Source organism: Zonotrichia albicollis, assembly GCF_047830755.1.
Source record: "Zonotrichia albicollis isolate bZonAlb1 chromosome Z unlocalized genomic scaffold, bZonAlb1.hap1 SUPER_Z_unloc_1, whole genome shotgun sequence".
NCBI lineage: Eukaryota > Metazoa > Chordata > Aves > Passeriformes > Passerellidae > Zonotrichia > Zonotrichia albicollis.
The window spans coordinates 605,925-619,243 of record NW_027428339.1 but is presented as its reverse complement, the minus strand read 5'-3'; the positions used below and the strand labels follow the sequence as shown (position 1 = coordinate 619,243).

The following is a 13,319-nucleotide window of genomic DNA, read 5'->3' as shown; positions in this document are numbered from 1 at the left end:
CCTGGAATCTCTGAAAGGCGTGCTCCTCCTAAAAACAATTAAAAACAAAACAAGAACAAAACCAGAAATTACAAAGGTGATTTAACACCCCTAAACACAAAACCCAAAATTGTGAACCTACATACTCCCTGTATTCCATGCTGTTTTCTTCACAGTCTCTTCCAAGCCTCTGCTGCTTTAGATGCCCAGAAACACCTGCTGGAAACAAGCTGAGATGAGCTGAAAGAGCCTCTTCACTGAAATGAGAGGAGAACTCCTACCCCAGCACATCCCAGAGAGGGAATGAAGCCCCTCAGCCAAGGCTGGGGTTAATATACCCCCGATGGTGCCCGCCTCTCGTTCCCATGGCACCCAGGAAAAGGAAGGGGGCAAATCCTCCCAGGTGTAAAAGCCCTCAGAACAGCTGCAGCTGTTTGGCCACTCAGATTCAAGGGGAGTAAAGGGCTTGTTATAGAAGAAAACTCTTCACAAAAATAACAGTGCTTTCTTTTTTGCAACAGCTACTTGGAGCAGAAGAACAGAAAACTGGTAAGACATAAAACTTTGTGGTTAGGTAGCATAGCTGGATAAATTGGGTCATTTGCTGTTAACTTACATAATTATTCTGTATTTAACCAAAGCCATCTAATAAATTCACACCCAAAACTCCAGCAGCCCAGCTGGCCCTACCAAATCTGTATGTTTATACATACAGTAAACAATACCAAAATCCCAGTAATACCTATGAGAAGTCTATGAAAGAAACCTATTGAAATTAATCCTACCTGAAATACCATCCATTCCTACCTGAAAACCCATCCAGAAAGTTAGCTTCACTCAAAAAACAATTTACACAGAGTTAATAATACCAAGAAATAACACACCATATACCACCAATGAATATAATAGTGAAGGAAAAAAACCCCACATTTTTAAATTTTTTTAATTTAAACTAACTTCTTTTATCAGCTAGAACAAAAGATTTTGCCAGGACTGTAACAACAACTCCTTCTCCTTCTGAAATGTCCCTTCTCCTTCCCAAATTCCTTACAACTTCTGAGTTTAAATCCAAGCCAAAAGCAGAATTCGTGCACCTGTGCGTTCAATGCTCCTGTCAGATTCTCTCTTTCCCTCCACATCTTCTTACACTTTCAGTCTTCACGCTGTCCTGCTGTGATGAGTCTGACAGAAGAACAGGCACATGTTAACAGAGCATTTCCCTCCCCAGAGCCGGTTTCCTCAGCGCATTTCACTCAATCCCAAGCCTGCAATGATGCACGCTCACCTGAAGCAGAGGGAGAAATCTGTAAAGGTCACTAAATATATAAAAGCGCATCCCCATTGTTCCATTACTCAGCAGCCCATCCGGCCAAGGTCAGAGCTCGCTGCCCACCGAGGACACGGCAACCAGCAGGGCCCTTTCTCCCACTCTCCAGCACGGACCTGCGAAGCCACAGAGGAGTTTACAGAGACCGGGAGCCGGCGGGACGGGACGGGCGCCCGGCCCGACCTTCCAAAGCTGGCGGCAGCGACGGCGGCGAGAGCCACGGCCCCGCTCCGCCTCCTGCGCCGCCTGCCCGGGGCCGCCCCGCCGGAATTGTCCGGCCCGCGGTCGCTCCCAGCGCCTGGAGCGTGGCGGGCGCGGGCCCGGGGGCTGCAGCCCTCTTCCGATGCCGCTCGCTCCCGCCCCTCGCACTTCCTTCGCTCGGCAGCCGCGTCCTTCCGCCGCCCCCGGCACCCAGCGGCGAGAGGCAAGGCGCTGGCTCGGGGGGTGCAGTACCGCCCTTTGGACACAGGGCGGCAGACTTACCGGGGTGTGACATTTTCCCCCGCCATTTTGAGAAGGTCAAAGAAAGTCCGCGACATTCGCGACGCGCCCTTCCCAAGATGGCGAACATGAGAGGCCCCTGGACATAAAGAGGCCAATACTCAGATACCTATCAGAAACCCGCAAAAATGCGCCCGCCCGCGACACCGCTGAGCCCACAGCCTGTGTCGGGTACACCTAACACGCCACAGAAAATTGCACCGGGGCCGCGTCCCCGTCGGTTTTCTGTGCAGCAGTCCAGTTAGACCCGCCGCGGTCCTCCACTTCCCCGCCCTTTCGGCCGCCATCTCGAGAAGGTCAACGAAAAGTCCGAGACACCCGCGACACGCCGCTCCCAACACGGCGGCCTCTCGGCTGCTTGCCGGCGCAGGGCTGCAGTACCGCGCTCTGCCCACAAGGCGGCAGCACTGCCGCCCGCCCCAGACGGGGGCGCAGCGCGCCTCGGGGCTGCGGGCAGCGACGGCGGCAAAAAAGAAGAGGGGCGACCCCAGACAAAAACTGCTCTGAAATAAATGCCAAAAACCTGCCTCTTATCCGACGTGACCAAAACAAGCTCCGTTCTTTTAAATGATATTTATATAAAGTTGATATTTCTATTTTTCGTATTTATATTCAAGTGCATATTTATAGTGGACATGGATGTAGCATGTAATTTATATAATATATTCTGTCTTTTCCTATTGATTTTATCTATTTCTCTTTTGTGTTTTTATAAATATCTTTCTCTATTGATTGTACAGTTCTAGTTTTAAAATTACATTTCTATAATACTTTTATTCTTTAAACAAAGTCCCATTTTAACTAAATACCAGAAAAACCTTTTTTAAAAGTACATTTCAATATTTTTATATTTAGAGCTTGCATGACTATATTCACATTTCAATTTCTAGTATATATTGATGCATTTTATTAAAAAAATATATGCATCTTATTCAAAAAATAGAGATAAATTCTTTTTAAAATTATGTATCATATCTACTGCTACAACTTTTTTTTCCTTTATTTTTAATTTTTACATTAATCTTTAGCTATTTATGATATATTTATATACTTAGACTTCTACCTTTATATTATGTTTTTATAACTTTTTTACTAAAACCCCTGCTTTTGCCAAATGAAAAATAAACATCCTTTATTTTAAACTACGTGAAATATACTTTTCTATTTATAATTATCATATCTATAATTTTTTATATTATAAGTACAGTACATCGATATGATATCTACTTTATATCCATTTCCTATAATATGCTAAATAAGATATATACAGTATTACTTGTATTATATATTGTATCGATTTAAGTTATTTTATATTTAGAAATAATTATTAATTTTTATATATTAATAATTATTAAATTTTATATATCTGCATATATTTGCAATATATTTCTATATTTGTATTTTTGTTTGGGTTGTGTTTACATTTCTATTCTTTATTTATATATCCATAAACATACACAATACTCTATTAAAAAATACAATATCCTATTGTAACATATAATGACTTATGTTACATGTTAAGTTTTAAAAACAGATCTAATATATAAAAATAAAAGTGGCTCATTCCCATTTCTATACATCTATTTCTTTTGTTTAAATATAGTTAGTTATAATTGTACATTTAAAATCCAATTCCTAAATGAAATGACAGAACAAACAGCATCAAATTCCCACCAATATCTTCTAAAAACATCGAGACACCTCCAACAGCCAAACAAGCGTCAGAGAAAAAAAAAAGAACACTCTTTTCACTAACAATTCTCATCACGACAGAAAAATGGAACCAAAATAAAAGAAAACCCTATAGAAACACACACAGCAAATTACAAAAACTTCAAAAAAAAATTAAACCAACCTACTAAACTCCAAACAGTGCCACAGACTCTGAACGTTACTAAAAAAAAAAAAAAAAAAACAAAATTCTACCTCCACACTAACTCAAAGAATAACCAATCCTCTGTAAAAATAACAACCGAACTAGTTAACGAAATAGAAAAAAAATCTCAACTACTAAAAACTAAGAAAACAACTACTCAATACTAGTTGAAAAGATCCGCCATATAAATACCCATATTCCCAAAAATAAAACCGATAAACAACAATCAAATACATGAACGGACAAAAAAAAACCAAAAAAACACACAAAAACCCACAACAACAACCAAAAAAAAAAAAAAAACAAAACCAAATAAACCACAAAAAAACCCAGAGAGGCTGAGGGGTCTCCATCCTTGGAGATATTCCAAACTGAAAGTCCCTGGGAGCACAGGGCCCTGCAGAGCTCCTGGCCCAAGTATGTGATTGATCTTCGAGGACTAGGAGCACTGCACCCATCCAATGAAGTCTAAGTAATTAGTCCTAAATGGCATGTGCCAAGCAGGTTGCAGAAGTTTTCTGCCATCTGTGTTTCTCTGATGCATCTCAGGTAGTTTCTGACGTGAGCTGTGATTGAAAGGAGGAAGGATGGAGACATGATCTTAGAAGATCAAAGATTTGGTGTTAAATCGTCCCTGCTCGGTCCATGCCTGTGCGTTCCCCATTAATCATAAATACACTTTGTACCCCTCTACTCTGTAAACAAATTATCAGGGTGGTTAAATGTAGCTAAGGTGACAATATTTAGAGTTTCCCAGGTCTTATCCTCCAAGCCATACCCAGGTAGGTGTCCAGACTTTGCAAGGCTGAGCACAGGATGAGCTCCCGTGTGAGCTGGACTAACCAAGCAATGAGGTCAGGGTAGGATAATGGGGCAAACTGAGCTCTGCTACAAGGAAATGTCATGTTGATAAATGCAACTGCAACGTTTTTTATAAACAAAATTAAACTTCATTTGCCTCACAGTAGCTAATGTGCCGTTAATTCAAACCCCACAGAAGAACTCACTGGACACAGTTAATAGTCAGCAGAGCAGATAGGCCAGGCTTTGAAAGCATTTAATATTCACTGAAGTGCTGCTTGTATCCAATTATAACTCACTACTTGCCATCTTAATAATTTAAATCTGTCCACTCTTTAGAGAGGAAAAAAATGCACTAATCAAAGACATGAATGCACCTTTTGCTTTTGACGGCATCAAATTAAAACTAAATGGTAGATCTTGAATGAATTACTTTGAAAGAATAAAGGCATTAATGAGGTAATTTCATTATAGAGGCTCATCCAAGCCTATGTGAAAACAAGGGAAGTAAATGGAGAGGAAAGCTGCCGAGGAAATTAGGGTTCCTTCCACACTAATTAATGTTTGGGGGCATTTAGTACAGGCACCAAATTAACTGCTCCAAAGAACGCCATTGACAAAAAAAAAAAAAAGACATTGTTGCCCTGCCATGTAATTAGAAGACAGTACAAGCAGAACACTTAATGAGTATAAAGCCAGCCTTTAACTTATTCTGCCCAGCTTCTGAAAACATGCCTTTGTAGAGGCCTAAGTTTAAGGAAGCACTGGGCGTACAATATAGGATTGTTTAGGTCCTTCTGGTCGCTGAGCTGTAAACAGGTAGCCCTGAATGACAGACTCTGAGACTCCTGGGAGGCCTGGCTTCCCAGAAAAAAAAAAAAAAAAAAAAAAAAAAAAAAGTCTTAAATGCATCCAGAAAGAAGCAGGGAAAGGTGAATGGGCCCAGCCTGGCACAACCAGTACAGTGAATGCTCACCGCTGTCTTAAGTGATTACATGATGTTGTGCCACCCCCTCTCATTGAGTTATCTTTACACTGCTTTTGTCTCCTCTAATTGAAGCTGATGAGGTGCTAATTGGTTGCTTTTTAAAAAAAGCACTACTTAACCACTGGCAAACTGAGTAAGACAGCGTGAGTGGAGTTAATGAGGGCTTAGCAAAAAAAACAAAAAAAAAAAAAAAAAAACAAAACCAAAAAAGCGCCACACCAAAAAAAATTAAAAAAACCCAAAAAACACCAAAAAAACCCCACAACCAAAACCATTTCACCAAAACCAACCATCCTCAAAACCCAAACCAACTGCTGTGGTTCGAAACTAAACCGAGAAGGGAAACAACTGCATGAAGGAAATAGCTATGAAGGTTTGAGTTTTGGGAGAGAAAGGGACAATTCCAGCACTAAATGAATGCCCACACTTTGGCCAGCATCCTTGGAATTCTCTTTGTTTTTTCTCTTTTTTTCTTTTTTTGTTTAATTGAAAGTTCTGCCATCAGAGTATTAAACCTGAGCTCCTGCCTTTGCCATATGCAAATGCATTTCCTAAAAAAGGGTTAGCATGACATTAAACGCTGTATTTTCCATGTATTCTCTAGGTGGGTTGATACCAGCTCCTGGTTTTCAAGACCAATTCTGTAGTTCCCAGCTACTGAGAGTATTCTGAGTGCCAATGGAGAGTACAAAAAGGCCTTGCTGTATTGTTGGTGTTGCCTGACAAGACTCAGAAATAATTCTGTGAGCAAAATTCAATAATTTTGAAGGTGACACTGCAAATCTCTGTGTTAAACACAGTCCTCTGCTGTTTCTGAATTTCTTTATATCGAATCTAGGCACACACGTGGGCACAGGATGCTTTTCCAGGCTGTTTGTCCAAGTAAGCAACACTTTTAGGCCTCCAGGAAGAGGCTGCCCTATGATGACAGGTCTGGAATCTCTGGCACGGGCTCAGGACAAACAGTCAACTCTCAAAATTCTTCAAAATCCAGCAGCTAAGCCGTTTCCTATTGGATGAAAAGATGGAAGTGGAGCTGAGACTCCTCCAGTCAGCTCAAGAAGACAATGAACTTTTCAGTTGAGACAATTTTGATTATCTATTTATGTAGATGAGTAACAAAGTGTCAGGGCTCCTCCTTTTTTTTTTTTTTTTTTTTTAACCTGTGTATAGAAATCTCAATCAGTATACAAACAGCGAGTTCTTTGGGTTTGTGTTTATGCTTGATAACTTGTAGCTCTATTCACATTCTGAACTGGACTCTTTCCACTTTAATGCGTGGTCGCTTATTTTCTTTTGGTTGTCAGGAAAACGAGGGATCTCTTGCTGGCTGTTAGAAAGACATTTCCTAGAGAACAAAGTTACAACCAGTTTCTCCAAACAGGTGCCCATAGCCATCCAGCCATAGCTATAAAACAGCCAAGAAAGATGCAAAACTGGTAAACCCTGCATTTTCCTGCAGGCGCAGAGAGCAATTCAGTGGCTGCAAAGCTCCTGGAGTGCCTCGAGCCAAATCACCTCTGTAATCAGCATTGCCTTTGCTAGAGTGGAGCATCTTTCGTTTGTTTCTGCTGGGACCTGGCTGCATTTTCAGGCCATGTCATCTGTGGCTCCTACCATCAGGGGCCAATAATCCTCATCTTTGACCTCAGAGGGAATTTGGCAGCTATCCCTGCAGGAGAGGAGGCAGATGGCAGTGTATCCAGCAATCTCTGACATCAGTAAAGCTGGAGAAAGCAAGCAAGCAGCAGAGGAGAGGCTGGCAAGTCCTCTCCTAGTCTGAAAATGGCTTTTCCTCAGTTTTGGTCACTCTAGAAATGTTAGTTTGGTAAGAATTCACATGGGGTGATGTTTAATATGTTTACAAATTTCATTTGCAGGCAAAAAACACAAGGGGTGACAGCAAAGAATTTGGTGCGGGTGTGTCAGTGGTCTCTTCTCCCTTGGGTTCCACGGGTTTCTTCTCAGTAAAACTCAGCTGAAGGGGACTTCCCCATGCTTATTGCTTTGGTTAGCAAACCCACTGAGAACTCCTTCCTGCTCACATACAGAAATAGAGACAAGTGGCAGTGATGTGCTTGCACTGCAAAAGGAATTATCTGGATGCATTAGGGATCATGCCCTATATTGCCCTCCCCACTGAGACTGGGACATGCTTTAGAGAAACAACAAGGACATGGAAACTTGGGCAGAGCTGAGGGAAGACCTAGAGTCAGCACAGAGAGAAATGTGCTGGAGAAAGAAATCAGCAAAGGTAGGGATGGGAGATAAAACAAGGGAGATAACAAAAGTGTAGCAGAGGTGAGTCTGGGGGAGACATCTGACAAGTGACAGGGACTTGTCACACAACCAGAAGAGAGGCAGCAGTGAGAAATTGGGTGGTTCAAGCTGTGCTGAGAATCACATGGGCAGTTCATCCAGAGCCTGCAGCCCGGAAGCCAAAGTTCAGTCAGGGATGCTCACACGGTTTTTATGGCTCACTTCTGGGTCATTCTATTAAAGAGATTCTAAATTTGACAACTCCTAATGTTCAAAGAGGTTTAGATGGTTTAAAATCTGTTCAGCTCATCCCTGTTCGAGATAAACATGAATGGCCCAATTGTTCATTTTAATAAAATTCAATTTAAAAAGAGCCACCCAGCACCACAGAAGGACATGTTAGAAGGGGGTCTCTCACTGAAGAGGAAAGTGAAGATGTTGCAGCTTGATTCCATCTCAGATGGCCTGACTCTGGTCGCCATCAAACCGGTAATTGTCACCTTGAACCTTCTACAGGCCATAGTTGGATGAAGGCATTTGATTTTGCCAAGCACGTTAAGCTCTTTGCAGTTCCTTTAGTGGAATTAACACCCAATTGATGCATGCTTTTGAAATCTAGCCTTTTTTATGAAGTGGGCTGTGGAAGGCATGATGCCCTTTAATTGATGCCCAGCTATTATTTGTAAGATTTAGCCTTGATCCAGGAATAATTATCAATTTGTGTCTCAAAGAAATATCAACTAAAAAACATGTGATGGCATCCTCAAAAGTCCTGTGTAGAAAGGCTACAGCCTTGTTGGCCCTCTCGCCAGGTATTTGGCAGTTGGAAGAAAAGCAAAATATCCCCTAATATTTTGCATAAATTCTCCTTGCCGCTGTTCAAACTTTTAACTTATTTAAGGCTATTACTTTTTTAAGTTTTTTTTTTTTTTTCTTCTGTCTACCTGTGAGCAAAGAAGGTAAATTCCCTTCTGGATGTTTGTTCGTTAGCTTGGTTTGGGGTTTTTTTTGTTTGGTGGCTTTTTTGTGTGTTGGTTTGTTTTTTACCATTGTGAGCAGCTCAGGTTTTGCCAGCTCACCTTCAGCACAGTCACCCTTAACTGAAAGTCCTGCAGTTCCTGTTTGAAAGAGCAGAGTGTTTCAATTCCACTGTGCAAACAGGTGGCCTAACGTAAAATCACCTGCTTTTATTCCAAGGCTACACAGAAGAAAGAGATCAGCTGGCCTCTAAAATTGCCGTGATTTATGCATCCACATATTTCGAAAAAGCGTGGCACAAAATTAGAGGTGTTTGTGTTCCACAAGAACACCCCAGCCTTACAGAATATCCCGATTGTCCCAAAAAGCAGAGAATGCCTGCTTGTTTTAAAGGAAGCTCTGAAAAATGCCTGTGCAATTTTTTCTCTCACAGAGCTAAAGGCCCAAGCGAACTGAGAAAGCGGCAGGTACTTAACGGCTCATCTCCAATTTCTGTACTCTCTAATATCCTTCAAGCACAGCAATCTCATTCCCAGCTGTTCCTTAAGCATACAGAACAAAACAATGCAAGAATAATTTTTGAAAACATTACCGTGTTTTACTAAATCCATCTATTTTGCTAGAGATGAGCTGTTTGGCCACTTTATCCATGCGCATGGTATTTGTGTGTGAGGTTTGCCCTGTCAAATGCCCCGAGGGATTAATTCCCAGAGTCCCAAGTCCCAGGAGCGGATTGCGTCCGGAGCCCTAGGAAGAGCTGTGTCGCTTTGCAGCGCGCTAAATCGCGCAGGGCGATGCCACAGGCTGCGGGCAGCGCCAGCATGGGTAGGCACAGAGCGCAGCACGGGCTGAGCGTGTCAGCAGCGGCAGCTGACGCACACCGCGACACCTTCGCACTGGGAAGCCACCAAATCCATCCGTGCTGACCGCAGTATTTCGGGCTTGTCAAGCGTCATCGCTTTGCACTTCTCCTGACCTCGCTTAGCAGAACGGTGGCACCGCCTGTAAGCTTTTTCTGCAGTATTTGCCCGATAAGTAGCCCTGTAGGCATTTGTTTTCTCTCATCAAATCATTAAATGGTAATGCAGTTGTTAGTTCGCCATGCCCGGTTCGAATACATTTTGCAGCCAGAAACCATTCCCAGTTCATTAAGTGCCTGACCTCAGCATTAACACCCCCTCTGCTCGGGTTGCCTTGGAAACAAAGCTTCCTGTGCGTAATCCAAGCTTATCTAGCTCTTTATCCTACATGTGACCCTTAATTACTTGCTAAATTAGAATGGTTTTCTGAAAATCACAAGAGGAGGTTAATATGTTCTTCCAGAGCTGGTCAAGCTAAGATGACACCAAATTCACAGGGAATTCAAATTCCATGATCCCTGAAGGCGTCTCTTTCAGAAGGAAGATGAACTTTCCCAATGGGAGGCAGTGTGCCATGATAATGCTCCTGTCACTCACTTTCCTTGCCCTGCTTGTCCAGACCCAGCTTAATCCCGCGTGAGCAACGGAGTAAGTAAATATCAGGTTGATTAATTACGGTGCAAGATTCAGTAACCACTTGTCTTCTGTAATTAACATTGTAATTGAAATTAAATAATACACTTTCACACACAGATTGCTGGCCTAGGAGGAGGAGCAAGGGAGAATCCGCAAGGCTGTGACAGGGAGATGAAGCACAGAAAAACAGGGCTCAATATATTGTCTTTTTTTAATTGTGATACATCTTAAGAAATTCTTCTGTCAAAAAAAAAAAGATTTTTTTTAAAGGCTGGATTGATGATCTTAGAGGTCTTTTCCAATCTTAATAATTTTATTATTCTAAAAAGAAAAATTGTTACTTCCAGATGTCTTGGAGTTGCGATTAAATCGGGCTGGTTGTTGAAGAGTGGCTTAAAATTACTGAAAGCCCACCTTCCCTTCACTGATTTGATAAACAGAAATAACGAGAAAAAGTAATGCTCTCTAAGATGCCCAGGGCTTTCCCTATCCATTGTTACCCGGGGCAACTCAAGGACAGTGAGTCTTTGGCTTCAATGAGTGGCTTTATAAAGCTGAGATAAGGCTCAAATGCTAAGGCATGGTCTCAGGAAAACCCAAAAGTAAAATCCATTGTGACTTCCACACAGCATTTAATTAACTGCACATATATTAAAGCACAGCCAGGGCAAAAAACCCAGTCTGTTTCAGCATTCCCATCTATTGTGACACAGAAAATAACTCTGCCTGTGTGCAAAGGCTTGCCTTCAGGGATATTTATAAAAATCACGGACCGGTCACTGAGATGGGAGGAGACCAGACAGGTCTTGCATTCCTGCTCAAAATCCTCAAGTTCAACTCAAGATACCTCAAAAGTTTATTAGCATAAGCAGTGATTCTCCCCACACTTTTTAGAAGTTCACTCACTGGAGCCTCATTTGTTTTCCTTTTTTCTCCTCTGCACTTTCCAGTGTGGGCTTGTTAAGGTGTCCAAATGCTCAGAGCTCTGGAGGCTGAAAGAGAGATTTGTAGCTACTGCATGTTCACAGGGGTTTTGACTTCCCTGACAAGACCTGTGGGAAATATAATGGCATTTTTATAAGAATAATGATAGAGAAATTATACTAGCTACTTCCAGGCAGAATTTGAGACAATGAAGGTATTTTGTTTGTTATGATTGTACAGAATTATGATTATACAGATTATCAAACTGCCAGTGCAGGCAGTTCCTGTCAATCCAATCCAGTGGCCCATTTTCTGTTCTCTTTGCTGAGCCTTCATTTCCCTGTTACTGGGTTTGAATTCAAATGTAATTTTCAGGACAGAATTCAAAAAGTTCTTACAAATAGGAAACATTTTTGTTTCCTCTAGTGAGCTCATGTAGCAAAACAATTTGAAGAGACTTACCTTGAAGAGTCTAAACTGCTAATATCTATAATTTTGGGAGTCTCTGGATGTTTTCCTGCATGTCACAGTGGATTGGAGGGCAGCTTTCTGTGCCTGGGAAGAAGACTTTTAAAGGAGTTTCCATTTTCAAAGGAGGTTTTACAAATCCTCCATGCACAATTGCTAAGACAGTGTCTATGCCAATGCCTCTAAATGGCAAAATTTCAGCCTGCTCTCACACGTGTGGGTGAGTGGGTAAGAGGGAATTGTTTCAAGGCTTGAGCTTTTGGCTTTCTAGTCTCCTTCAGCGTGGTTCTGGTATTTCATAGGCATTAATTCTGAGGCTACCGGCAAATGGAGGAAGCAGACAGGAGAGGGCCTCATGCTGCCCTGCTTGGACCTCTGAGGCACACACCATTTTATCCCCTGAAGTAATTCCAGAATTTTACTGGAAAAAGTTACTTTCTAGATCTTTAAAGAACAGAAAAACAGCTGAGTTTTCTGTGTCTAGAAAGCTGCCAAGAAGAGACTCCCAATTCCCATGACATCTCCCACATATATGCTCTAAAAATGCAAAATAGATTCATAAATCAGGGATGGTTTAGAATACTGATGGATGGAAGACATTATATAAAACAAAACGTCAAGCACTTCTTTCTCTATAGAAACAAGTGTTAACTGCTCAAGAATCCTCAATATATTTATATGTAGACATTCTAAAATTTATCTCAGAAACATTTTGCTTGCCAAGTTTCATCTGGTCATATATTTGCTTACTCCTTTGTGTAGCTGAAAGTGAGAATGTAAGGTTTTACTTTCACCCAAGCTGAAGGAGATGTGTGCCATTTTAGAAAAATAACTTAATCTCTCCCAAATGCCTCCAAGGTCATCCTCTTTTTTAGCAGGCTCTGAACCTACTTACTGAGTCTTAGATGGGGCATACTTGCAGATTAAGAGGAAAAGAAGGGATGTCAGAATCAAATGGGTATGAAAAATGCAGAACAAAACCCAAGGGTGTAAAGAAACTGAAAAACACTCCTGATGAGTATTTTCTTCTCCAATAAGGCAGTGAGACAGGCTGAAAACGAGGAGAATGGAAAAGGAAGCTCTTAACTGTTGGTTCAGCGCTTGGTTTAGCTCTCGGTTTGACAAGCCCTGCCCCGCTGTGTGACGTTGCGCACCGACACCAGCCGTGTTTCCATCGGGGCAGTGTCGGGGCTGTCCCCACCTGTCACCGCTGTCACCGCTCACGGCTGGCGCGGGCCTGTCCTCTGAGCTTTGGCTTGCTCGCCTTGCGGAAGGCCGGTCTCGCATGTTGGGAGAAACAGCGTGCATTTTCCTGCGGGACTTCCGACTGCTCTGCAAATGAACCGAAAAGAGCTGGTGGATGCACCGTCTTTGCTAAGGAAGTAACATTGAGGGGAACGAACGGCGTATTGATCTTTCAGACATTCTGTGCACCGTTAGCGGCTCGCAGCTGCCTGAGAGGCCGCACGAACGCGGCTGACCCGCGCCCCAGCTCACAGCGCACGGCCCCTCGGACCCAGGGCTGCTCGGAAATTCACCAGGAGGGACCGGGATCGGGGCCACGCTCCGATCGTGCCCGGTGCCCGGTACCCGCCCCGGTGCCCCGCCCTCTCCCCGCCCTCTCCCCGCCCTCAGCCCAGCCCTCAGCCCGCCCTCACCGCGGTCCCGCCTCTCCCCCCGCCCCTCACGTGCCCGCCCCCGCGCTCGGCCAATCAGGGGCCG

At 42.9% G+C, this 13,319-nt stretch overlaps 1 long non-coding RNA gene across 5 annotated transcripts; it reads right to left on the bottom strand.

The window, feature by feature from the left end:
- Positions 1–876: 876 nt before the first annotated feature.
- LOC141727322 (uncharacterized) lies at positions 877–13,177 on the bottom strand. Of its 5 annotated transcripts, XR_012578342.1 has the most exons (4): positions 11,592–13,177; positions 9,302–11,197; positions 1,265–1,422; positions 877–1,161 (listed from the first exon to the last, which is right to left on the bottom strand). It is a non-coding gene; the product is annotated as an uncharacterized LOC141727322 (long non-coding RNA). The 5 variants fall into 5 exon arrangements; XR_012578340.1 differs by having other exon boundaries at positions 9,302–13,161; XR_012578341.1 differs by lacking the exons at positions 9,302–11,197; positions 11,592–13,177 and adding an exon at positions 4,462–4,798.
- Between the last annotated feature and the right edge of the window lie 142 nt (positions 13,178–13,319).